General features: G+C 41.9%; 1 long non-coding RNA gene across 2 annotated transcripts; it reads right to left on the reverse strand.

Moving 5' to 3' along the window:
* Positions 1 to 2,370: 2,370 nt before the first annotated feature.
* On the reverse strand, positions 2,371 to 23,329 carry LOC109271016 (uncharacterized). 2 transcript variants are annotated; one of them, XR_002081801.2, is made up of 4 exons: positions 23,178 to 23,329; positions 21,339 to 21,472; positions 9,706 to 9,778; positions 2,371 to 2,737 (listed from the first exon to the last, which is right to left on the reverse strand). It is a non-coding gene; the product is annotated as an uncharacterized LOC109271016 (long non-coding RNA). The 2 variants fall into 2 exon arrangements; XR_002081800.2 differs by lacking the exon at positions 9,706 to 9,778.
* Positions 23,330 to 25,054: the final 1,725 nt, after the last annotated feature.

Consider the following 25,054-nt stretch of genomic DNA (forward strand, 5'->3'; position numbering starts at 1 on the left):
CTTGGGATGTGTGCAGTCTCTATAATAGCTTACTGCAAAACAAATGCTGAACACTATTTTCACTTTTTGCCTTTTCTCATAAAAGCAAAACTCTTCTTTGGATTTCTTTCGGTGTTTTATAAAAAGTAAAGTAGCGTAATGCAAACTTTCAAAAGACAGGCAATACCTATACTGGCCCAATGAGATTCAATCCTGGCACTTTTGCTTGAATTATTGGGAAAAGAGGTTCTCTTCTTCCCAAACAGGTTGCCAAGCTGATAGAACACAAGCCCAAGTCTACCGTGCACATGTCTTGGCCACCACCTAAAGCGGTGACAGCCTGCTTGAGAATGAAGTTTAAAAGGTGAAAGTAAAGCTGAGGGATGGAAATTAAACCAGCATGAACCTCAAAATTCTCAGTTTGTGAATAAATGGTTGTTTTCCCATTTCCCCCTGACTCAGGTCAACTTGAGTTGGTTTTCTGTCACTTGCAACCAAAGAGTCCTCAATAATGGAATCACCAAACGTGGGAAGCACAGACTTGAATACTAAGATATCAGATGTAAGCAAGGCAACTTCAGAATCACTGAGTCAGGTCAGGACAAGAGCTTAAGCTGGTTAGGTTTCAAGGAAGATAGAATGAAGTCCAAAGGAAGAGAAGGCTCCAAGGCTGGCTGTAGACATCCTGAGCATTTTACCATGTGCCATGCATCTTTTCTATCCAGTAACTCATTTGATTCTCTAACAGCCCTGTGAACTGTGAGGAAACCACACTCTACTTTACAAAAAAAGAAAACTGAGTCCCAAAGAGGGGATATTATCACTCCAGCAGAGCATAGACCCCCCCAACCCAAATTTTCTGACTCTAGGAAGGGTACTCTGCAGGGCTGTGCCAGCTCATGTGGCACCTTTGTGCCAATTAACAAGACACGCATCATCCAGGCACTCACAGCCATCGAAGAGGTAGGTGCTGTCCACCCCTCATCCCAGTGCTCCTGTGCAGAACCAACCTATGCACTGTGCCCTGCAGAACTGGACCTTGTCCCATACATCTGCCTCCTCCTTCTTTCTCCCCTCACTTATATTCTGTGTTTCCCTTCCTATCTCTGACCTTCAATGAGCCCATACACAAACTGAAGCTGGGTTAAACAAGGATCACCAACAGTCTCCCCCATTGTGAAATTCTTTTTTTATGCCTCAGCTGAGGTGGAAAGAAGCAGCCACCCATGAGATAGGATGTGAGCATCCAATAACACCCCAAAAGTTGCCTTTGTGGTGATTATAATTTTGTCATCATCCAAGTCCCTTGGATTAAGCCATTGAAGAAAATCACAGTATGGAATTGATTGACTACTGTATATTTAATGTATATAATTCTGTTTCTTCTGAGATACGCATTTATTGTTTCCATTTAAATGATGAAAGTGCCAAGATCAGAGAAGTTACATATCTTACCAAAGGTTGTACAAGAGGCAACCCAAATCTCCCTGATCATAAAGCCAAAATCTATCCACCATATCTCCCAATCACCACCCTTTGATCCCACTTTTTATCAGGTTTTATCCAGGACGCTCTAGAGATTCAAGGTCATTGAGTTTAAGAGTGAAAAACACACCCCCAAGCAAATAACGGTAAAGGGAAGCCTACTACTTTATACACCAGGCAAAGTGGAGCGGAGGTGTGGAGGCTCCAGCAACATGACCTCAGTGCTAATTCAGAGAGCCCCTTCCCCACGACCCTCAACATGTGCTGTGTGAACTGCAAGCCAGTCTCTTCACCTCTCTGGGCCCCTGGTTCTCACTTGCTGGAAGGAGATACCAAGCTATTTTTCTTAGCAGACAGTGCTGTCACAGGATGTAAAGAGATGATCTGTAACCAGATGCCATGCAGTTGAAACACCCTCAGTCTTACTGTATACCAGGTCAAGATTCTCTGTGGCTCTTGACAGCCTCTCCACTGTTACCATGGCTTTAAGATCACTTTCTAAATTGTTGGCCCGCATCATGAAGCCACAGAATTCAACCAAGGAATGCAGTCACGCATAAGGAAAAAAATACCATCTCCTTCCAGAAACTCCTCACAAGGGTAAAACTACATTTGCCCTTGTGCCTTGTTTAGAGGTGAAGCCACATACTCAATTATGCTGGCCTTCCCCTCTCTCCTTGCAGGTACTGGGTGAGGTTAGTCTGGGGTTATTGATGCAACATTCCTATTTTAAATGCAAAACAAAAGAGACATCGTTTGTCTTGAATGCAAAATAAAGCCCCAGTGCATTTTTCAGGCAGCTGATGCACAATTGGTCTAGCGTTCATTTCTATGGCAAACACAAAACAAGCAAAAACCCTAGCAGGTTTGAGGTGGTTGCTTCTCTGTGAACACAATCAAGCAAACTCTAAGGAGGCAGTTTTTAATTTGCATTTGTGTTGAATCCTTACATTTATATAAATAGTGCTGGAAATGATTCCCTTGTGTTCTTATAATACTGTATCTGATTTCTGGAAATGGAACTTCCCCAGATCCAAAAAAATTAGCAATAACTTAACATCAAACACAAAGTACTTAAAGTGCTGTTTTCAACATTTTTGCAGTTGCTGGGCTAGTAGTGATCTTTAAAGCAGCCTGTCCACAGACGTTTCACATTTGCATAGGATCAAATCATAAATATCTGCTAGAAAGCTCATGGCTCAAAGAAGCTGTACTCGGGCTTTTAATATCTGTAGCTAATTTCCTCTCCATAGTAGGGTTGTCTTTCTTTTATCTGGAAAAAAATAGAAAAAGAGACATTATTGAATCATTAGAATAATTTGTCCCCAATAAGTAAAATTTTCTTTAGATGATTAGATTAATTCTATAGGAAAAAAGGAGATAATTTTTTGGGTAAGCTCTGATGTCTTATTTCTTACTCAAAGAAATGATCACTCCCTTCCCCACCCACCCTCTTTATTGCACACAAAGACAGACAGCAATAATTTGCTTCCTATTAAGGGACAGGTCCTTAATTTCTCTGTGTTCAGGAGCTGGTGCTTTCATTCCTAGGCTTCTCATCAATGGATGCCTGGGGCCAATTCCCCAATAATTCTGGTAGGAGAGAGGCAGGGCATGGGCTTCAGAAGACTTCCACACATTCCTGTCCCAGCCCTTAAGGCAAGGCACCAGCTGGAAGGGTGAAATGTACTACTTTCATTTAACTCTACAAGTGTCTGCTAAGAAAGGTACTGGACCAACACTGACTCAGAGCTGGAGGACAGACAAATATGAGTGGTGACTCTCATGTATGCCGAACTCCTATGGATCAGGCTCAATATAAACTCGAGATGCCTGAAGTTATTGGGAAAATGAGGGTCCAGTTAAGAGGTGGCAGGAGACTGAAGGGGCCAAAACTCACAATGATTTGCATTTCATTCTCGTCCCCACCTCCTAACAGCTATGGGATCCCATAAAAATGGATTAGTGTCTCTAAATTTTCTTTTCTGAAAAATGTGAATAACATCCCGTTGCTTCCATTAGAGGTAAAGTAATATTATATAGATGAGTGTTTGGCACCCACTAAGTGCTCAGTAAATAGCAGAAAGTACAGTGAGATCTGAGACAAGGGGGATGAAATGAGCCAGGGAGACTCTTAAAGGGTACAGATTTTAAGTGATAAGGAGTAACTGGGTTTGGTCAGGCAAAAAGGATCCCTTCTAGTGTGTGGGTAGCTAGACCAAAGGCATAAATGAGCTACTGGGAATAGCCCACATGGAAGACATTAAAGAAAATGGCCCAATACCCATCCTGAAGCTCCCTTACCACTACAAACCCAAAGCCATCATACTGGGTGGCTCAGGGAACACAGCTGGTTCTTACCACTTGTCTATTTGACATAATGACAAAAGCAAGATTGCAACAAATAAAATTTCCAGAGCATTCCAATTTGGTGTACACAAATGAATATGAATTAGCCTGAGACTTGCCCAATAATAGGTGCTCAAGAAGCTCTTATTTGTTAATGAGAGTGCTCTCTCCATTACTATGGATAATAATGAGTAGAATGCCTTACAAATTAAGTATAACATCCATTCACTATAATTACTCAAGATATTAGTATTTTTGCTCCCTCTATCACTTGAGAGAGAGAAGCAGATGATACAAATGAGTTCAGAGCTAACATTTAGTCTTTTTAGAACAAATAAACTTACATAGATTGTTCAGTGCTCAATTTCCCACCTTGATTCTCAATAAATGGGAGCTAACATTCAGGATGACAACTTAAGGTCCTGCTGGATCCGTCGGTATGAAAGAAAGATTCTACTACAGCCACTGGACTGTTGTTAAGGCAGGAAAGTGGACTCATATTTTCGTAGAATGTTAGGGTGGGAATTGACCTTAGAGGTCATCAAATCTAATCTTCTCTTTCACAGATGGGAAAACTGAGACCTAGAGGGATGGGAAGACTTATTCAGAAAGTCAGAAAGCAGGCAAAACAGAGCTAGGACTGAAACAGGATGCCTGACCTTTGTTCACCTCATGTGTGCAAGAAAGTCCATTAGTAACAAAATCAAAACCAATTTAATAACCAAATCCAGATAGATTAGATTAGATTGACATAAAAACCAACAGATGATAGATAGATAGATAGATAGATAGATAGATAGATAGATATAGATCAATTGATCAGAATCTCCATTCCTCATGCACTTGGATAATCGAAAGTTTATCTACTTATCACCCCACTTCTGTTCAATGGGCAGTTTTATTTTTCACCTATGTCCTCATAAAACCATCCCAAGTCTTCTCTCTCTTCTGAACTGTTTCCAATAGTGACTCACAGTTTACAAAACATTTTTATTATCTTATTGAGAAGCAAACTCATTCATCCTAAACTATAAATGGCTTCCATTACTTGATAATGCATCCTGGGTAAATCCCAGAACCCTATGAGATTATAAACCCTCTTTAGGTAAGAAGTCTGCCTCCCTTCTTCTTACATCCTCCATGGCAGAGACTCCAAAACAGTTTTATAGACTGGCTGCATCAGAATTACTTGGAGAGCCTTCCAAAAATACCTATTTCTGGGCTCCACTTATGAAAACCCTGATTCAGTAAATCTGAGGTGAACATTTCTACAAAGTTCCCCATGTGGTTCTAAGAATTAACCAGGTTTTTCAGTACCCCACACCAGGCTAATATCCAACAGGACCTCAATAAATACCTGCTAAATGACCTCTGAAGGACAGATTCAAGTCTTTTATAAAACCAACAACTTTCCAGATATATGAGAGATTTTTGGAGCAACTGTTCAGTTCTAAAGACTGCAGGGCATTCTCTTGTCATTTTCTTATTCAAAATCGTGATGGAATTAATCTGCTTTTTGGGATAATTTGTTACAGACTGTGCAGGTGGATGACTAGAAAATATTTAATCATTAATAATCCAGCAGAACTTAGCTCCAATGTGATGCAAAGGTATTAAAAATTACCTTTGGATCATTTGACAAATAATGTCAAAGAAAGAGGGAGGAAGAAGATGAAAGCCTGGGGAAGGGGGGCAGTGCCTTGCCAAGACCAAAATAAATTGCACCTACTCTATTATGACAACTGCTTTGCCTGAGAGAGTTGAAAGGAAGATAATAAATAAAGATGTTCATGGCCAGAGGCCCAGTATCTGCCTGGAAGCCAATGGCCAATGTTTAGGCACGCCTTCCCTGGTTCATGCCAAAGCTTCAAACACATTACCAATAACTGGAGCCATCAAGGTGACCCAAGCTAAGATTGATATATCCAGATGTTGGGTGTGGTCATCAATGTTAATAACTTGTACTAGCAATGAGCAGATGGCTTGAAGGGCAGAGAGAAGTTCACATAAAGATAACATGATTCTTATCACTGAGTAAACCTGGGATAAGAAGATCCCAAGAAAAAAACCCAAATCCAAGTTCTAAGCCTTAAATGTGGTCAAATATCTGGGGCAGGGTAGTGATAAGGGTCTTTGGTCTATGTCTGTGGAAGAACTTCTGTTGCCCAAAAGAGACACTAGGAGATTGAACTTAGAGACAAGTTAGTATTCTACCATGCATATGGATAAGGGCTGTCGCAACTTGACCGATGACAAAGACAACTTCTAAGATACATATTTTTTAAACCTGCTGGCCTTTTCTTGTCTCTAAAATAACAATATCACAAGAAGAGATGAGCCAACTGGCGAGCATCCATCAGCAAGTGGTCCCAATGAGAACTGCCTGTGCTCTGCCCCTGGACAATGTGACACTCTGCTCCCCAAACTGCCTGTTCAGCAAACCTTTCAACATCTGCATGTCAGCACCTCAATACAGCAAAGTCATCCTCAGAGCAGAGAGAAGCTCAAGGAATTTGGATGAGAATGGACTTGGGAACCTTGAAGCAGTGGACTCAGAGGATTTGTATTATTTTGTATGTGTGCCCTTTCATGAACAACCAGAAATAAAGTAGTAAGAAGTTAAGAGCAATTCTTGCCATATTTATCCAATTGGATCTGTGTTAGATAACTCAGAAAAGGACCCTCAAATTTTCTGATGGCCCTGAAACCATAGAACATCAGAGTAGGCATGCTTTTTAACATCTCTACAATGTCCAAAACTAACATTTTAGACCATTCTCTCAGTTGATTAAAGGGGAGACTGAGACCAAGGAAGTTGGGTGGCTAGGTGAATAGAGACAAAGTTCATTTGCGAATCTCTTTTGTAAAATGCTGTGTGCTTTTTCACATATATCATGAAAGAAAAATGTAGGATGGATGGATGGATGCATGCATGCATGCATGGACAGATGGACGGGAGGAAGGTAGGATGGATGGGTGGATGGATGGATGGATGGACAGGTGGGTGGATGTATAGATGCATGGACAGATGGACGGGTGGAAGGTAGAATGGATGGATGAATGGATGGATGGATGGATGGATGGATGGACAGATGGGTGGATCCCTGGCATTACTGCATGAAAAAAAGTGAAACACTTGCAGAAATGTAAATCCAACATGAGAGCTTGAATCAGCAGTTTCTTCCTTCAATCACTCCTTTATCTCCTTCAATTGCCTTAATTCTCCCATAATTAAGACAATTAAATTAAAAAGAGACCTCTAAACCCTGTTTTAAAGTTCTCTTTAATACATATCCTCAGTGCTTTACTGGGCTTATGCAGTCTCATAACTTCCTAAATGTTGACAACCCCCAAATTTGTATCTCCAGACTGGACCTCTATCCTGAACTTTAGGCTTATCTATAAAACTGCCTCTGCAACATCTCCCCTTGTATGTATAAAAGATATTCCAAACTGTATGTCCTGACTAGACTCCTAATCTCTTGTTCCCCATGCTTGGTGCTCCCATATCCTCATCCAGCCCATCAGCAAATTTTGTTGATTGTACTTCAACGAAACAACAAGATCTTACACTTCTTGCCACTCACACTGGTTCAAAACCTTTTTTTATTTTTTTTTTTTACATTTCTTTATTTTTGAGAAACAGAGTGAGACAAAGCATGAGTGGGGGAGGGGCAGAGAGAGAAAGAGACAGAATCTGAAGCAGGCTCCAGGCTCTGAGCAAGCGGTCAGCACAGAGCCTGATGCGGGGCTTGAACCCACAAACTGTGAGATCATGACCTGAGCCGAAGTTGGGCGCTCAACCGACTGAGCCACCCAGGTGCCCCTCACTGGTTTAAATTCTGGTCCATCCCACCATGATCCCTCCATTCTCCCTGATTCTAGCTTGCTCCACTTTGAGAAATGTTTGACAGAGCATCAGAGAAATCTTGTCAATATGTAAGGTAGATCATGTCACTCTTCTGCTCCAAACCTTCTGAGAGCTCCCCATCTCACTCAGCATGAAAGCTAAATTTCTTCAAATGAACCACAAAGCCCCACATGATCCAGCCACTCAAATCTCTGAACTCTACCACTGCTCTCTCCACTCCAGCCACACATGGCTCCTAACTCCCCAAACCCTGAAGCCTGCTCCAATCACATAACTGTGTTCTTTCCCCTCTCTGCCTGAATTCTCTTCCCTTAGATTTCTACCTGGCTCATCTCATCTCCTGCATGTCTTTATTCAAATGTCACCTTATCAGTGAGGCTTTTCAAACCATAATATTTATAATTTCACCGGCCATACTCAGAACTTCTTATCCCTTTCTTTACCTTATTTTCCTTTAACACATTATGACTTCACAGGAAGTCCAAGAAGTAGAAGTTAAAATAGTTCTAAAAATAGCCACTGTGACACCTTTGGTCTTCTGCTTTCTTTTCATAGGAACTACAGAAAGTTATGAGGCTTGACTCTTTCTACATTTCCCTGGAAATCGGGCACTAAATCCAGAGCAACGGGCTGAAATTAAAGATATTGATTTGCTTAAATGAAGCACATTTTCCAACACCTGGTTTAAAGGAGAAAAATCTCTTTCTATGCTGTCAAGACACTCTACATTTTGCAGCCTTGAAACAAATGCCAGGAGAATGTCGTTCTTCTTTTCCCATGTTCCCTCTATAATTTTTATTGTATTTTAATTTACCCTTTGTTATCTAACAGCATCAGAAAAATAAAATTCAAATAAAAATACCACCATGACTTGAGATGAGGCAAAGAAGTCTCTCTTTCCCTCTCTCCCCCCTCCCCAGACACACACACACACACACACACACACACACACACACACACCTCACATAACCTTCTTCACAAGTTTATTTATCTGCTTTTTTCTGACTCCAAGACACCAGCAATGTGTTTTGGGGAGTGTGGGCAAATGCAGAGATTCTGCCTGAAGAGTGGGAATTTGATATTTGCCTTCTCCCAGATCCACCCATTCAAGGGCCCCTTTTGGTTGCTTATTGTTGAAATGACTCTGCAATCACACAGTCATAATTGCTGTAAACAAACTGGCTGATCAATCACTTGTGTTTTGTCCTTATCATCTGGGCTCCTTTTTATTCTGTTTTCCATACTCACCATTTTTCAATTCATTAAAAAGCATAAAGATTCATGAATACCTGTCTTACAAAATGTTCATCTTACAGACCTGGTTCGACTGGCCAGACCTTTTTTTCTCCTGCTACCTATACACTTAACCATGTATCTCCTCAAGTGCTAACTGCTTTCTGGGGTGGTAATTATTATAACAATCTCTCATTTGTTGAGATGTCAGGATGTCCTACAGTGGAAGCTTCCTAACTTATCTCCTTATTTCCAAACTTGCCTCTTTAGGCCAACTGAAATGCCTTTTAGAAATTAAACCAGAGGTTGTCTCTACTGCTACTAAAAGCCCTGGAATGAATTCCAACTGACATTAAAGCTAACTTCAAATTCCATGGCCCATTCCTTTAGGTCCTGCATGATCTGTTCACTGCCTCTTTCTCAACCTCATAGTCCTCCTCTTTCTCTCTCATTTATTGCTCCCCCGCCACTCTGGCCTTCTTTCTGTTCTTCTGCTCACCAAGCTTATTCCTGCCTCTGATCTTTGCACATTTAATCACCTTTGCCTGAAAGGCTATTCCCCAAGATGTCTGCATGATTGACTCCAGCAAGTAATTCAGGTCCCATATCATCTCTTCAGAGGCCTTCCCTGACCACCTCCACTCCTCCACTCCTAGGGGTTCCCTCTGCTATAGTACTTTTTGTAGAATTGGTCACAAGCAAGAATTCTCTTCTTTGTTGACTTGCTTACTTATTCATTATCTGACTTCTCAATGAGAATCTATGTTCCACTAAAGCAAGGACTTTACCTGCCTTGTTTCTTGTTGCATTCCTAGGGCTATAACAGTTCCTGGCACGGAGTAAGAAGCTCAATAAAAATTTCTGGAATAAAAGAATAAATACATGATCTCACTTAATCTTCACAAAATACAGACAATACAATGGAGGCTTACCAAAGTTAAATTATGTTCCCAAGTCTAGTGTCAGAAGCAGTAACTGAACCTGGGTTTCCAAAACCGTGATCATTAGGTGAGGATTCTGGGGCTTCATCCCTCTCTTTCTTCAGATGTCTAAAGAGATGCCCAAGTCCTGAGCCATCTCAGCCAGACCCAGAACCATAGAATTAATTATTTGGATAGATTGAGAAAACACTAATATCAATCTTCATTCAGTACCTAGACCCTTTCCCAAGCAAAGTGCTGTGTTATAAAATCACAAGCTCTCAAAGCAGACAGACCTACGTTTGAGTCCCAGTTGAGTGGCCTTTGATAGTGTCCTTCACTCCAGACCTCAATTCCCTTATTCTTGTTCTCTAAGTGGGAACATGCCTTCTAGGGTTGCTTTTGGGATTATATGAGATAAGATACAGAAAGTGCTTAGTACTAGGCCAGGAACATGTAATGTTCAATAAAAAATTATCTATTTTTAATGTTGTTGTTAGGACTGAAAAAAATGTGATATAAGAGCTAAGAGAATTGATTCTAGTGTCTTGCAGATCTGGATTCAAATCCTACAACTCTATGGCTTTGGGCAAACTTTGGGACTTCTCTGTGCTTTGATTTCTTTATTTGAATATAGGAGATAATAATAGCACCTTATTTATTGGTTTTTATGAGGAATAAAAGAGAGCATAACCCAAATCTCTGTCCACATAGTAAGCGAAAAAAACCTAGCAGCTATTGCTATTATCATCACCATCCATCAAGTAAAATAGTGGGCCTTTGTGGGGGATAAGGAAGGAATCTCTCTGACTCTTCCAAGCCTTGTATCTGTGATCCTAGAATTTCTCCAGACTAGCCAATCTCCCTGCCACCTCTCAGGGCTGAGACAATATCCACTAGAATCCTCCATTACGCGCCCCCCCCCTGCCCCCTTCAGAGGCCAAAGGCAGCCTAAAATCTCGATCTCTCCTTGAAACCACACCGCACAAATCCAAATGTGCACACACGCGCACACACACACACACACACACACACACACACCCCTGCACTCAGAATCCTGCTTAGCTTTCAGAGGAAAGGAAAAGGCGGTTGCTGTTGATCTTGTCAAATTGCAGCCATCCACATCACAGCTCCCACATACTCCCCCAGGCCCCTGCCTGCAGAAAACACACTCCAGTTCATTTTTTCTTCCTCGCTACCAGTTGGACAGACTTTGTGGACCCTTTTAAGACATTTTGGGGTATTGTTTCCCAGCATATGTGGGCAGCATTACTACTTCCACCCCCTCAGGACTACTTAACAACATCAGCAAAGCAATTAAGCCTGGTTTTCAGGAAAATGCCAGCGGCTCTGCAGTGTCTGGATGGGAGTCTCAGCCCAATTATTTCCAGCTAGTTGTGAACTGCGGAAAAGTGGACTTTACTTCATTAGAATCTCAGCTCCCACTGATTAAAAGTCGGCTGTGTTAGAGACAGTAAGGAAAAATGAAACAATTAAACTTGTCATCAATAAAATTGCTGTGTATTCCTCAATGCAGAGTTTTACTTCTCTCCAGAGGAGTGATTAAAATGAACTGATTGAACTATAATTTGATTGACTGGAGAGCCTCCATCCATTGCGCTGAACCTGAACTTAACACTTATTGCTCTTCTTAGCTTGGGACATAAAACCCTCCTGCAGGCCTGCCAGAGCCTGGCAGATGCTCTGAACCCATCAGGTAGTGCTTGCCCTGCGCAGAGAGATCTGCTGAGGCATGTGGTAGGCAGAATAATGTGCCCCCAAAGATGCCTATGCCTTAACTCTGACACCTGTGAATATGTTACCTTACATGGCAAAGAAGGACTTTGCAGATGGGACTAAGGTTAAACATCTTGACAAAAGGAGATTATCTCCTTATCCAATGGCCCAATCTAGTTATATGAATCTTTAAAAGAAGAGAACCTTCCTGATGATGTGACTACAGAAGACTCAGAGAGAGACAATGTTGAAGTCTTTGGAGATGGGAGACAGGGCCATGAGCTAAGGAATGTGAGTAGCCTCTAGGAGCTGGAAAAGGCCAAGGAAGTGCATTATTCACAGGAGACTCCCAAAAGGAATACAGTCCTATCAACACCTTGAATTAAGCACCGTGAGATCTTTGTCATACTTCAGCTAATCTTTAGAAGTGAAAAACAACAAATTTGTGATGTTTTAAGCCACTGAGTTTGTGATAATTTGTTACAGCAGCGATAGGAAACAAATACAGGGATCTGGGCAAAGCTGGGCAAGAAGGGCAGGCACTGGTATGTATAGTCATAGTCCAGAGGCTGCAGAAATGAGCCAGATGCCAGAAAGGAAGCAAGTTGCATTCATGGCATGATCTGGTGTGTATATGGTGCAAGGTTTTGGAAGGGGAGCAGATGGGGAGGAAATGCCTCATGCCCTGAACATGTTACATAGGACATCCAAAGCCATCTGACACACAGAGTTTGCAAGGAGATTACATTTCACTTATTTTGCAAAGATCCTGCACCGAGTTGGTGCTCAATAAATGCTGAGTGATTTAAGGTTGAATGAAAAATGTACTAAAAGAATAAGTGAATGGAAAAATAAATGTGAATCAAGTAAATGCTGAGTGAGTAAAAATGCTATATCCAAGCCTGATAATCTGGGCATTTTGACATTGGGTCAGGAAACCATACATCTTACCATGCAGAACCCCAGGGAAAGCAAGAAGAAAGCCCAGAATAAGGCAAAACATAGTCCTGCTTCCCAATTGCGTTTCTGCATGCAGGTGCTTTGAGCCCATTTCCAGGACTTGTCTGAGATTTGTACCTAGATTTGGAGCCAGAATATGAATTCCAGCTGGGATTTACCACATGTCTTCATCTGCTCAGGCCACCATAACAAAATGCCACAGATGGGGTGGCTTAAACAATAGAGATTTATTTTTCACAGTTCTGGACGATGGAAAGTCCAAGATCAAAGTGCAGCCTGATTCATTTCGTGGTGAGGTCTCTCTTCCTGGCTTGCAGATGGCTGACTCCTTGCTCTGTCCTCACATGACCTTTCTTCAATACTGTGCTCGGATTGGGAGAGAGAGAGAGAGAGCCCTTGCTTCCTTCCTCTTCTTGTAAAACCACTAATCCCGAGGCACCTGGGTGGCTCAGTTTGTTGAACGTCCAACTTCAGCGCAGGTCATGATCTCACCGTTTGTGAGTTTGAGCCCCACATTGGGCTCTGCGCTGACAGCTCAGAGCCTGGAGCCTGCTTCGGATTCTGTCTCCTTCTCTCTCTGCTCCTCCCCACTTGTGCTCTGTCTCTCAAAAATAAATGTAAACAATTTTTTAAAAAACCACTAATCCCATCATGAGGACCCCACCCTCATGATCTAACCTAATCTTACCACCCAAAGACCCTGTCTCCCAATGCCATCACTTGGGGGGTTAGGACTTCAACATATGAATTTGGGCGTGGGGGACACAAACATTCAGTCTCTAACACCAGAACAGCTGTGTGACCTTCAGTGACTTACTTAACCTTAGTGATCTCCATGATCTCATCTGCAAGTCAGAGTCTAGGAAACAAGTTGACAGCACTCACAGAGTACCTATCATATTTCAGGCTCTTTGCTAAGTGCTCTCTGGGCATTAAACATCTTACCACTCCCACTAATCCTGTACATTCTGACAGCATATTATAATTTTATTTTAGAAATAAGGAAATGTATGACACCTAGAAAGAGGGAGTAATTCATTCATGATCACAGTGGCAAGGCCAAAATTTGGACCCAAGTCTATTGGAAACCAGAACTGGGAATCTTAACCCAACATAAAGGAATATTATGATTGAGGCTGATATGATTGCTCGAAAACTCTTCAGTCCTAGAAACACTTTGCAGAGCTAGGCAAAGGCAGTTAAGGCCATGTAAATCCTCTCAATAATAATTCAAAGGAAGCTCTAAAATACCTACAGTTGAATAACCAAAGTGTGTGTGTGTGCGCGCGCGCGCGCGCACGCACGCACGTGCACGTGTGTGGTTTTGCCTGTGTATATTTGCCGACATTGTGCATAAACTGTCATTATGCAATAGAAATGTTCCACACAGAACAAAGCACTGTACAAGGCCTGTCATTCATGTGGCATCCCCTAACAATTGATGCTTGCTGCCATTTTCCACTGGAAAAGAAATGCGATTTCTGTATGTCAGGTGACAGTCTTTAAAAGGCCTCCAATGATTCATATTTCAATGTGTATTTAATCCACCCTGGCAAACAGCCTATGTGAGCCTCTCCACTGCCTTCTTCCTAGCAACCAAGGCCTTTTGTCACAACTACTTCAAATGGGCTTGCAGTTGCTTTGCGTGTAGGGCTCAGATTCCTGACGCCAGGGCCCACCTCTCCTCTTCAGCTCACAGCACTGAAAGAAAGATGGATCAATGTGGCCTGTACCTTGAGAATGAGTTCAGTGTCAAAGGTTCACGTCTATCTTGTTTACGAGTCTTCTAGCACAACCCAGTGCATCATGTTGCTCAGGAATAAGAGGCTTATGTGAGGCTAGCTTGTAACTAGAGCTATGCCAAGACTGTTCTATTCCATGACTCTGAGGCTGTGTCCCTCACTCCGGCCTTTGTGAAAGCCTCCAGGGGGCCACCCAACTAGCTCCCATGATGGAAGGAAAACAGGCATGGGAGAGGGGAGAAGTAATTGTGCTTCTTGAGCAGTGTCTGACTTTACAGATAGATCTTCATTTTTACAAAAATATATTTCAGAGAGAGAGTGTGTGTGTGTGTGTGTGTGAGCAGGGGAAGGGCAAAGGCAGAGGTAGAGAGAGAGAGAGAGAGAGAGAGAGAGAGAGAGAATCCCAAGCAGGCTCCATGCTCAGCATGAAGCCCAACTCAGAGCCTGGATCATGACCTGAACCAAAATCAAGAGTCAGACACTCAGCTGACTGAGCCATCCAGGCACCCCACTGCAGATAGATCTTCTTTCCCCACTTTATAGATTACATCTTTCTCAGGCTTTCAGAAAGCATCTGTATGCCCATGACTCTCAAGTTTAGTCTCCAATCAAAGTGTCTTCATCAAAGTCTAGACCCAAAGAGCCAACAACAAATTGCCATCTCAGCCTACACACCATATAGACAACCCAGACTCAAAATGTCCAACTGTTTGATCTCCCACACACATATTCACACATGTTCTTATCTCATTTTTACTCACTTCAATAAATGACACCATTGTTTCTCCAGGGAATCATCACTGAAACTTCTATCTTTCCCTGACATCCAACCCATTGGCAACTCTGGTTTACTCTACTTCCCAAATATTCCTCAACTCTACCTACTTCCCTCCATCCTCACTACTATTGTCAGCTCTTAAATACCATGAAATCCTCTTAATTGGTCTCACCATGGCTACTCTTGGCCTTCCAGCAAATTAGTTACTTCACTATGTTAAGAGTGATCTTTTTTAAACCAAAAATTGGATCACATCATTCTTCTGATTTAAGTACTTCTGTGACTTCCCTTTATCTGTAATATAAAACCTAAAGTCCTTTACTTGGATTACAATGCCCAACATGAACTATCCCCTCCCTCCCTCTGCAATTTTATCTAATGACCGTCCTCCCCTCATTTATTATGGTCTCATCAACCTGGATTCCTCTTGGCTCTGCAAATATGCAAGCTTTTTATTATCTCCTGGCCATAACACATGTTGTTCTATCTGCCTGGAAAGCTCTTACCTCTGCTTTTCCCATGTTGTCTCCTTTTATTCCATTAAGAAACCCAGCTTTGGTGTGCCTGGGTGGCTCAGTCAGTTGAGTGTCTGACTTTGGCTCAGGTCATGATCTCACAGTCCATGAATTCGAGCCCCACGTCAGGGTCTGTGCTGACAGCTAGGAGCCTGGAGCCTGCTTCAGATTCTGTGTCTCCCTCTCTCTCTCTCTGCCCCTCCCCCACTCATTCCCTCTCTCTCTCTCTCTCTCTGTCTCTCAAAAGTAAAATAAAAACATTAAAAATTTAAAAAAAAGAAAGAAACCCAGCCTTATTACACTATCTTCATAGTTTATTCACCTTCTCCATCCCCGCCATACCCTATCATTTCACATGATTCACCTTTATAGACTTATAACAATTCATTTTTATCCATTATTTTCCTATCTTTTATTGTCTATTTCCTCCTCTAACTTGGAAACTCCAGGTGGATTTGTTCCATGCCTGGAATAGAGTCAATGTTCAGTAACTACTTAACTAATTAAGAGCTACATAGATGAATGATTGGCTTGCCCAAAATTCCACAGCTAACAGGTGACAGGACCAGGATTCAAACCCACGTCTGCCCCTCTCCATAACCTGTACTCTTAAGTCATGATTTTTGGCCTCAGAGCTAGTCATTGGGAAATTCATGTGTCTGCCTTCCAGCCCATTATGCCAGGAGTCCAGCATTCATATGCTGCCATTCCCACCAAAGGTTTTGGTAGAAGATAATCCTCTCACAGAGAAGTCAGAGGTGGAATTCCAGACATCCAAAGGAAGGAGAGGCCCATGTACCATCCAGGGAAGCTTTCTGGTCTACCTATGTTTTAAGTTGTGACCATCTAGGACACAGACTCTGCCTATGTAATTGGCATAAGAAAGGACAACCGACTGCTCCCCAAAAACTCATTTATGGGTCCCCAGAGACTGAGTTCTGAGTAGATGGGGCCATGAAGACATTCAGAAACTTTTCAGTGGCTAAGGAACTTATTAAAAATATTTTATGTATCCCAGACAAATGCCTTAGGCCCACCTGAGTTCCATGCAGCTGTGGGAGCATCTCTGAGCACACAGCCAGCATCCTATCTCAACTGTGTCTCAGCAAATCTCTATTTCTTTCTATCCTCAAATATTATCTAAATCCATGAAGATCCCTCAGCGACTGACACGTGTAGCCCCGAAGTATATGCTAGATAATAACTCCAAAGGACATCCTCAACCTATGTGGCATAAGAGTCTGGACAAATGCCTCAGCTTCCTATTTGTCAGAGTGACAATTCTGCAGTGCATTCTGCACCATTCCTCAGAGAGTCCCCAAGTGAAATTGAACCCCCATTACCCACTGTGGTAAGTCACTCAGTAATACATCTTCTACCGGCTTTTCTTCTCTCTCTTCCTGCTTTCTCACTCTACTTACTTGGATCACCCCACAACTAAACAACTACTTACACACAACTCTGTGCCTCAGGCTCTTCTTTCAGGGAAACCAACTTTAAGAAGGGCTAAGTCCTACTTTAGTGTTCACCACTCAAGGAACTACAAACTGAAAGAAAAAAAGCCAAGTATTGGCTCTGAGTAGTGCCCCCAAAATGAAAAGTTTGGAAGCAGAGACCACTGCAATGTGAAGAAACCTTCCCAACTGAGTCAGTCCTTGGCCTTTTGACCGTCAGTAACCTTGAACTTCTGAGGTCATCTTCCTCCACTCTAAAACTTTTCATAGCTTCCTGCCCCTTTTACCCAACACCTAAACCTCTTAATATTCCTCCAACTTATTGCTATAGGCTCACTGTTCTGCTTACAATGGTTGTTTCAAACCTCTGCACTCCCTATGTTCCAGTGGAACACCAGACTTCACCACCTTGGATACTTTGTTTCTTATACCTCCATCTACCCTGTTCAAGAAGCCATCCACAGAGGACCAGCTTATGTCATTCAGCTTGTGTCATCACACTGGGCCCCACGTTTAGAAGGGCCCCTGTGCTTGAGTTAATGTTCTGCTCTTGTCATCTTAAAATTCTTAATTATCTTTTGAACAAGGAGATCTTCATTTCACTTTGCGCTGGGCCCTGAAAATGGTGTGGCTGGTCCTTTCTCCAGAGCATGCAGGCATGAGATTTGACTTTTGATTTACCATACAGGATTGTCAAGGAACTATCATGTCTCATATTAAGACAGAATCTCTTTCTCCTCTCTCGCCTCTCAGACCAAAATATTTTTAAAGCCAAAAGTGGATTATTTGAGAGAAGGAGAATATTGTTTCAAAGCTGCCTCTGCCCATTTTCTTAGTAAATTTGGGACCAAGAGCAGAGTTAATCTGAACATCCTCAGGGGTGCCAAATATTCCCAGGCGCCCAATAAATATTGTCAAGAGGTAGAGGCTATATCTGTGAGTTTTAAGGAAGGGGAATTCCAAGGGTGCTCTCTCATATCTCCTTTGTTGAGTCTCAACATCTTATTTCAGTATTTTGCAGGTCTTTAAATACCCATGGTTTATTTATGAACTGAGGGTTATTAACTGTTTGAAACTTCATTAAGTCCTTCCCTGGGGATAGTCTCAGCTGAGGTCCTTTTAGATGATCCCTCCCCAAATATCTGTCTAGTTTAGATTTAATAGAACAGTTTATTGTATGTTGATAAAATAATAATGAATTAATAAAGCTTTCACTGAGACTTAGGTAACAGATACATAATCTATCGTTGTTAAAGCACCATGCAAATGTTTTTAATAATCAGCATTTAATATGCAGCAACCCAGACGTAAATCCAGCCTCAACACACATTTGGAAAGTCATTTTAAGCAGCTCATGAGTTTCTTGGAGAGGGGAAAACCCTCTCCAATTAAAGCCAGTTGTACAGTGGGATATCTGGTATCCTTGAGTCCCTTAAACCCTGGTAGGGACCCTGGGCCCTTAGTTCAGGAGAAGCAGAGAACCCACCATTGGGAGATGCCCCCAGCTTCCTCTCCCCAAGAGATTGGGATTTGTAGATTCTTGACACTTCTGCCATGAATTTTGAGATGCTCCACCCAGAAAATGAATCAAGGATACTATAACCAGGTGATTTGGACACCCATGTTTACATAAAACATTACAAGGATAGCTACTAAAGAGCTTCACAGTGGCAGGTGGGAACTGCCACAATAATCATATATAATAGTTATATCCTGTATACAATAGAAATCTTATCTGCTGTTTATGTTCTCTCTATCAGACTTGCCCTCTCGCTTGACTTTTCCAGACAGGAGTCCTGTACCAATATTTAGACCAAATATCACAATAAAAGTTATTCTTTATCCTCTTTTCCTGTATCTTATTCTTGAAAGAATGTTGATGCTTGGATGACTGACACTGGTTATCACCTTGAATTTGTGCAAAAGGTCACATTTCAGGTTGAGATTTTCATGATCTTAGAGAAGTACCCAGGAGAGGTATAAGCAAGTTGTCATGGAAGTGTCCCATTTCAACACCTTGAGAAAGCCAGCTTATTCACCTATAGTGAATGGAGATAGAGACCTATATTATAACCAGACCATCTCCATCACTGACTAATCTCAGTGCCTGCAGCACCACCATCACCACATTTCCTTGGGATTAACTGTAAACCCTGAATTTGGTAAAGTGAAAGAAGTGTTGGGTTTAAAACTAGAATAATTGAATTCAAGGCCAAGACATAATCTTACTAGCTGTTGTTCCCTTAGGTAGGTCGCTTCTCTGAGCCTAAGAAAGGACATTGGATTTCACGAACTTGAAATGCACTTTCAGCACATTTCAGTGCATTCTGTCTGGGGGAAGTAAGACATTTAATTTCATTAGTAGCCATAATCACCTTAGCACTGATTAGTTTGCTCAATATGGAAACACCTTGAAAAGCAGAGAGCAGGTCAGTGAGAGTGTGACTGCCAAGACAGGCAATCTTGCTGAAGTCAAGCAATTGGGGAATGAGGTGGCTCTAGGAGAACAGGTTCTAGCATGGCACTTCAGTGATAAGCTCTGGCTATTGAAGCATAAGGTGTGGACATTTCAAAGCAAAGAGAAGAATGAAGAAGGAAGGGAAAAATTTCAAACAAATAAAAACTTCACTATGTTGTCCTTTTGGCCAAGAATGGTCTCTGGTCACTGGTAACAAGTAATCTCAGCTCTGTGTTCATCCCAGAACTTGGTGTATAAAAGCCATCCTGTACATTTGGAGCCATATTGCCTTGACATCCAATCCTGATGAGTTTCTTAAACTCACTGTGCTTTCATGTCTTCATCTGGAAATTGGGACCAATAGCCCTCATAGAGCCATCATGAGTCAAATGAGTCCATATATGTAAAATTTGGCTCAGTGAGGTTTGCGATTATTTTCCCTCTGCCCCTGTGTTTCTATTTCATGGTGAGTGAGGATGGGAGGTTCAGAGAGAGGAAACTTTATTCCCCTGTTCTGTGGATAATAGCCCCCTTAGTTCTTACCATACTTTCTTAGAGATCCTGTCATCTCTTAGAGTGTCAGGCCAAGAATAGTGCCTCAGACAATGGCCTTGGGCAACATAAAAGGGATTTACAGCCCAGCTGGCAACTCAGGCTGCTGCCTCCTCTAGGGGGATTTTGTCCTTAGAGGCTCTAAAATTCCAGGGAAGAAATTACAGTGTCATCTCTTAGCTTTGCCCCCAAGCACCTGTCTAACACTCTTTAGCATTTTCAGATGTATACATACACAGATGCACCTGTACACACAGGTTTGTGTAAGTACACATATACATGTTCATAGACATAAGCACCTATACACACATCTGCAGAGAGAAATATACATATAAACATGCACATATATACACTCACACAGAATAATATATGTACGTACACATAGAGACATGTACTGATGTAAATACACCCACAAGAGGAAAAATATTGATATATGTATCTATACTGGTACAATGTCACTTGGCACATGGTTATACTGTCACAAAGAGTATATCCATGAACTGGACCACGTGTCCAGCAACTTTAAGGAAAAGAGAACCTAGGAAACCATGCCTTCAGCCCTCAGTTCTAGTTCAGTCAACACTACATAGACCCAACTTTGTAGGTGTGCTAGGGACTCAGAGTGGAGGACGGAGGCAGGTCAGAGGAGACTGTCCCACAGACTCTAGGAAGGTCCAGCTTTCAGAAATTTGCCAGCCCTGAGAACCCATGGAAGTGAACACCAGGCTCTCCTGGTCAGAAAGTAAGCAAGAGCACTCTGTTTCTTAGACCTGTGGGCCCCAACCCCAGATTTCCCACCAGCTATGAAAAGGAATTTCTGAGGAGCTCCTGGCCAACCAAAAGTAGAACGAGCTAAGAGTAACTTCAGCCTGATCAGATTCGCTGGAAGAAGAGGAAACCTAGATGGGCATTAGCCAGAGTTCACCAGAGTTCACCAGAGTCAGGGGCAGGGGTGAAAGATGACTGGGGAGAGTCATGATGCTATGGAATCTCCAACATAGCCTCTACTGCTCCTTTGAGGAGGTTCTGCCTAGAGCATTTCTGCCACAATTCTCCATGAGGTTTTGTTGATTCTAAAACACTCATGGCTTCCTGTTCCCACATGCCTTCTTTCCGCCCCTCACTTACAGGTTACAGACCCGTGACCAGCATCCTCACAGGACACCTATGGCCTACTTCAAGATGGCAATTCCCACCTGCTCATGAAGGCCCTAGAGTCACCATCAAGACAAATAAAAGGTTTCAGGTCATGGAGAAAATGACCACTGGAAAACTCAGTCTAAAATAATCTACTTTGCACGTTACCTGGAGGTACAAGATAGAATGCATCCCATCACGATTCCCCAGAATGACTCAAAGAACATTCTCAGCTCTCAAAAATTCCTCAAGTTGGCTGCCATCATAAAAATCATTTATGGGAGGCTTCCATTCAAATGTACCTGGAATGAATAGTATATTTACTTTTAGGAGCTGTTACCATAAGAAGAGCTCATAGAACAGTTAAATTTTAATAGATAACACTCTAAAATATTAGGTACTCCCTTGGACTTCTCACTTAACTGGGCTACCCAAAATAAGCCGGTTCAAATTCCTCACCTGTCCAACTGCAGATGGAACTGTTCAGGTAGAAGCAAATGAAGCAAATGTTCACAAGCAAATGAAGAGCTTGTGGCAGGATTCATGTACCATGAAAAGTCTGGTCTGAATGGCCATGTTGTCCTAACGAACTCTGTGAGTTTATGAATCCATGACATGATGGAAAAGACACAGGACTTTGGAATAAGGTTTACTTCATGAATTGGGGAGCCAAATAGGGAGTTCGTATTTGAATTGTAAATCCTAGTGCCTAACCTGGAGCCAGGTTTCTACTTGGAGAGCACTATAGGCCCAGATGATTGATTGACCCTCCAAGTTTTATCATGTCCCATAAGTCCTCATGACCAGTCCCTGCTTTTTTTTTTCTTTTTTTGGCTTGTGTTCATATGTTCCCTACATTCTCATGTGAACTGACTTAGGGTCTGAGAATATGCCCACTTCCGTGGCTCCGCGCTTGCCGTTCCCTAAGCAAGTGCTCTAATCCTCCACTCCTCACCTTTTGGACTCCTACACATACTTCAAGTCTCAGTCCAAGAGGTATCCTCTCTGCAGCCTTTTTTGACCCACCTTTCCTGGAGGCTGTGTCCTTCTATGAGCTCCTTGAGCACAATGTCAGAATTTTTGCTTTCTTCTAAATTTCTCTAGACTACATGAACTTTTTAGGAAGATAGCAAGCATTTATCTTATTGCTGTTATCTTTAGCAGTATCCTGGAGTCTGGTATGTAACAGATGTTTCAATAGCATTAGCTGCATACCTGTATGAATTCAGTGGATACGAGGCAGCTAGTGTAGTGGTTAAGAGACAGGCTTTGAGCTAGACTGCCTGGGTTTGTATCCTTGTTCTGCCACTTACTAATAGTTGGACTCTGATAAATTCCCTTATCTTTTCTGTATCTCAGCTTCTTCATCTGCAAAATGGGTATTATTATAATCATAGGGTTATTATGAGGATTAAGTGAGCTACTATGCATAAAATGTTTAAATAGTGGCCAATACATAGTAAGCACTCAGTGCATGTTTGCTGTTATTATTACATCAAATAAGTACAAAAGCATTCCCATCTGGGCATTATCAGTGATTCTGAAAACTTTTCAATGGTCAATGCCAGAAGAGAAGAGGGCAAGAAATGGCTCTGCTTGCCCTTTGGCTCCTATAACCATCTCTTCTCTGGAGCCTAAACATCCTCTATTTAGTCTGAGTGGACTTTATTTACAAGGGCCTAGTTAATCAAGTCCATCTGTAATGTAAATGTGCTTCTCATTATGCTAATGCAAGCACTAGACATGCAAATCCATAAGCATTTGCATGCCTAATGCAACAGTTCTTGTCCACCCTGTTCTGTTGCTATTTACTATCTAGTTTTTATGACTTATGGATTTCCAACCCTTTAAATTTATATCAGCGCCGTGACATATCTGCAAGCAGCGACAGTTTTATGAGCACTAAAAAAGCTGCAACACACCACCACTAAATACTAATGACATAAATGCTAGCTGTAATGGCCCCTATTTTTATTACAATACCAAACCTCAATATATTGCAATTACCTCTGCACTCAAACCAGACCAAGCCACACTGTACAGGAGCCAGACCAGTGGAGAAGATGTGACCCACAGTAGAGTTTCCGGGTCAAGCCAGTCTATAGCTCTGAGGAGCTGAAGTCAGCAATTATGGCAGGAATTTCATCTTGAGCATCCACTGGGCCTGGAAGTCAGAGATCTCCATTAGAGACAATACACTTAGATGCTGAAATAGGCCTTAAAACTCTCACGTATTGTCCAGAGATGGCTCATATGTTTTAGCCCTGCCACTCTCTGCCCTCCCCATGAAAATGAAGAATAAAACCAAGGAAAGGTGTCACAACTACAGGTTCCCACTCCCAAATGTGTCCCTAACCTGCTATGTGACCCTGAGCAAGTCCCTTCCCTCTCTAGGCTTTAGACTCTTCATCTGAAGAAGAGAAACTAAATATCGCTAAGAGTGTTTCCATGTCCAATATTCTGGGACTGGTTCTATAGAAAATTCAAGCCCAAGATGTAGCCATTAATTTTCTCCAGAATGAAAATATATCTACCAAGACATTTTTATGCCTCGTTTTATAAGTTCTGATTTTGCACCTTAAAATAATAACACCTTGAATTTATTTTATGGCATTTTCCATCTAAAACACTTTTCTGTCTGTTATGGCATTCATTCTTGGTGTCCTGAGAGAGTTGAGCCAGACAGGATTTTTTTTTTTCCATTGTGAAGGTGGAGAAGTTGAGGCTGGGAAAGGGAAAAAGGGTTTCCCAAAATTTTAGAGCACATCAGGGCCAATGTCCAAATTAAAACCTATGCCTTTATTGGTGACCTTTTATTCAGCTGTCTCTACCTGTCCTGTGGCTACCCCTTCCAGAATCTGTGAGTAAGAGTGACCTTTCTTGGTATAATAAGAAGGACAATGAAAAGATCTTGGACCAGCTTCTCTACAATGCTTCCAACTCCACCACTGGGGTTTTGTTCATTTGGCTCCTGATATGAGCCCCTGGGAGAGGTAGTTCCCTAAGCAGTTATCCATCACCAGCCTTTCTGTGTGGACTAATTTACAGGATCACTTTTCCCAGGGAGAAATAGTTAAGGGCAGGCTCAAGTGACAGGTGTGCATCAGTTGAGAACATGGGGGCATTTTCTGGGGGCAGGAACCCTGGATGGGGGATATTAAATGGTCACAGGAAAACAGGAGTGGATGGTCTTGAAAGAAAAGAAGAAAATGTCAATTAGATCAAGTTCCTTGATAACACTGTCTGGTCAACTATATCCTTACTGAGTTTCTGCCAATGTGATCTATCAATTACTGAAGAGCATTGTCAAAGTCTTCTCCTATTAGAGTGAATATATCTATTTCCCTTTGGAGTTTTATCCATTTTAGCATCATGTATTTTGATGCTCTGTTGTTAGGTGCATAACATTAAAGATCATATCATTTGGGAGAAATAACCCCCTTATAATTACATAATCCCCTTATTTATCTCTGGTAATTTTTCTTGTTCTGGATTGTGCATTATCTTTTCTTTTGATGAGTGTTAGTGTGGTATATCTCTTTTTAACCCTTTTACTACTAACCCATCTATGTCTTTATATTTAGAGTGAGTTTTGGGGGCATCTGGTGGCTCAGTCGGTTAACTGTCTAACTTCGGCTCCGGTTATGATTTCACAGTTTGTGAGTTCAAGCCCCGTGTGGGGCTCTGTTCTGACAGCTCAGAGCCTGGATCCTGCTTCAGATTCTGTGTCTCCCTCTCTCTATGTCCTTCCCCTGCTCATGCTCTGTCTCTTTGTCTCTCATAAATAAACATTAAAAAAATTTTTAGAGTGAATTTTTTTTAGACAACATATAGTCAGATCTTGTTTTTTAATTCACTCTGACACTCCTGTTGTTTAATTGGTA

Source organism: Panthera pardus, unplaced genomic scaffold, assembly GCF_024362965.1.
Source record: "Panthera pardus isolate Hobbes unplaced genomic scaffold, ASM2436296v1 HiC_scaffold_18, whole genome shotgun sequence".
NCBI classification, from domain to species: domain Eukaryota; kingdom Metazoa; phylum Chordata; class Mammalia; order Carnivora; family Felidae; genus Panthera; species Panthera pardus.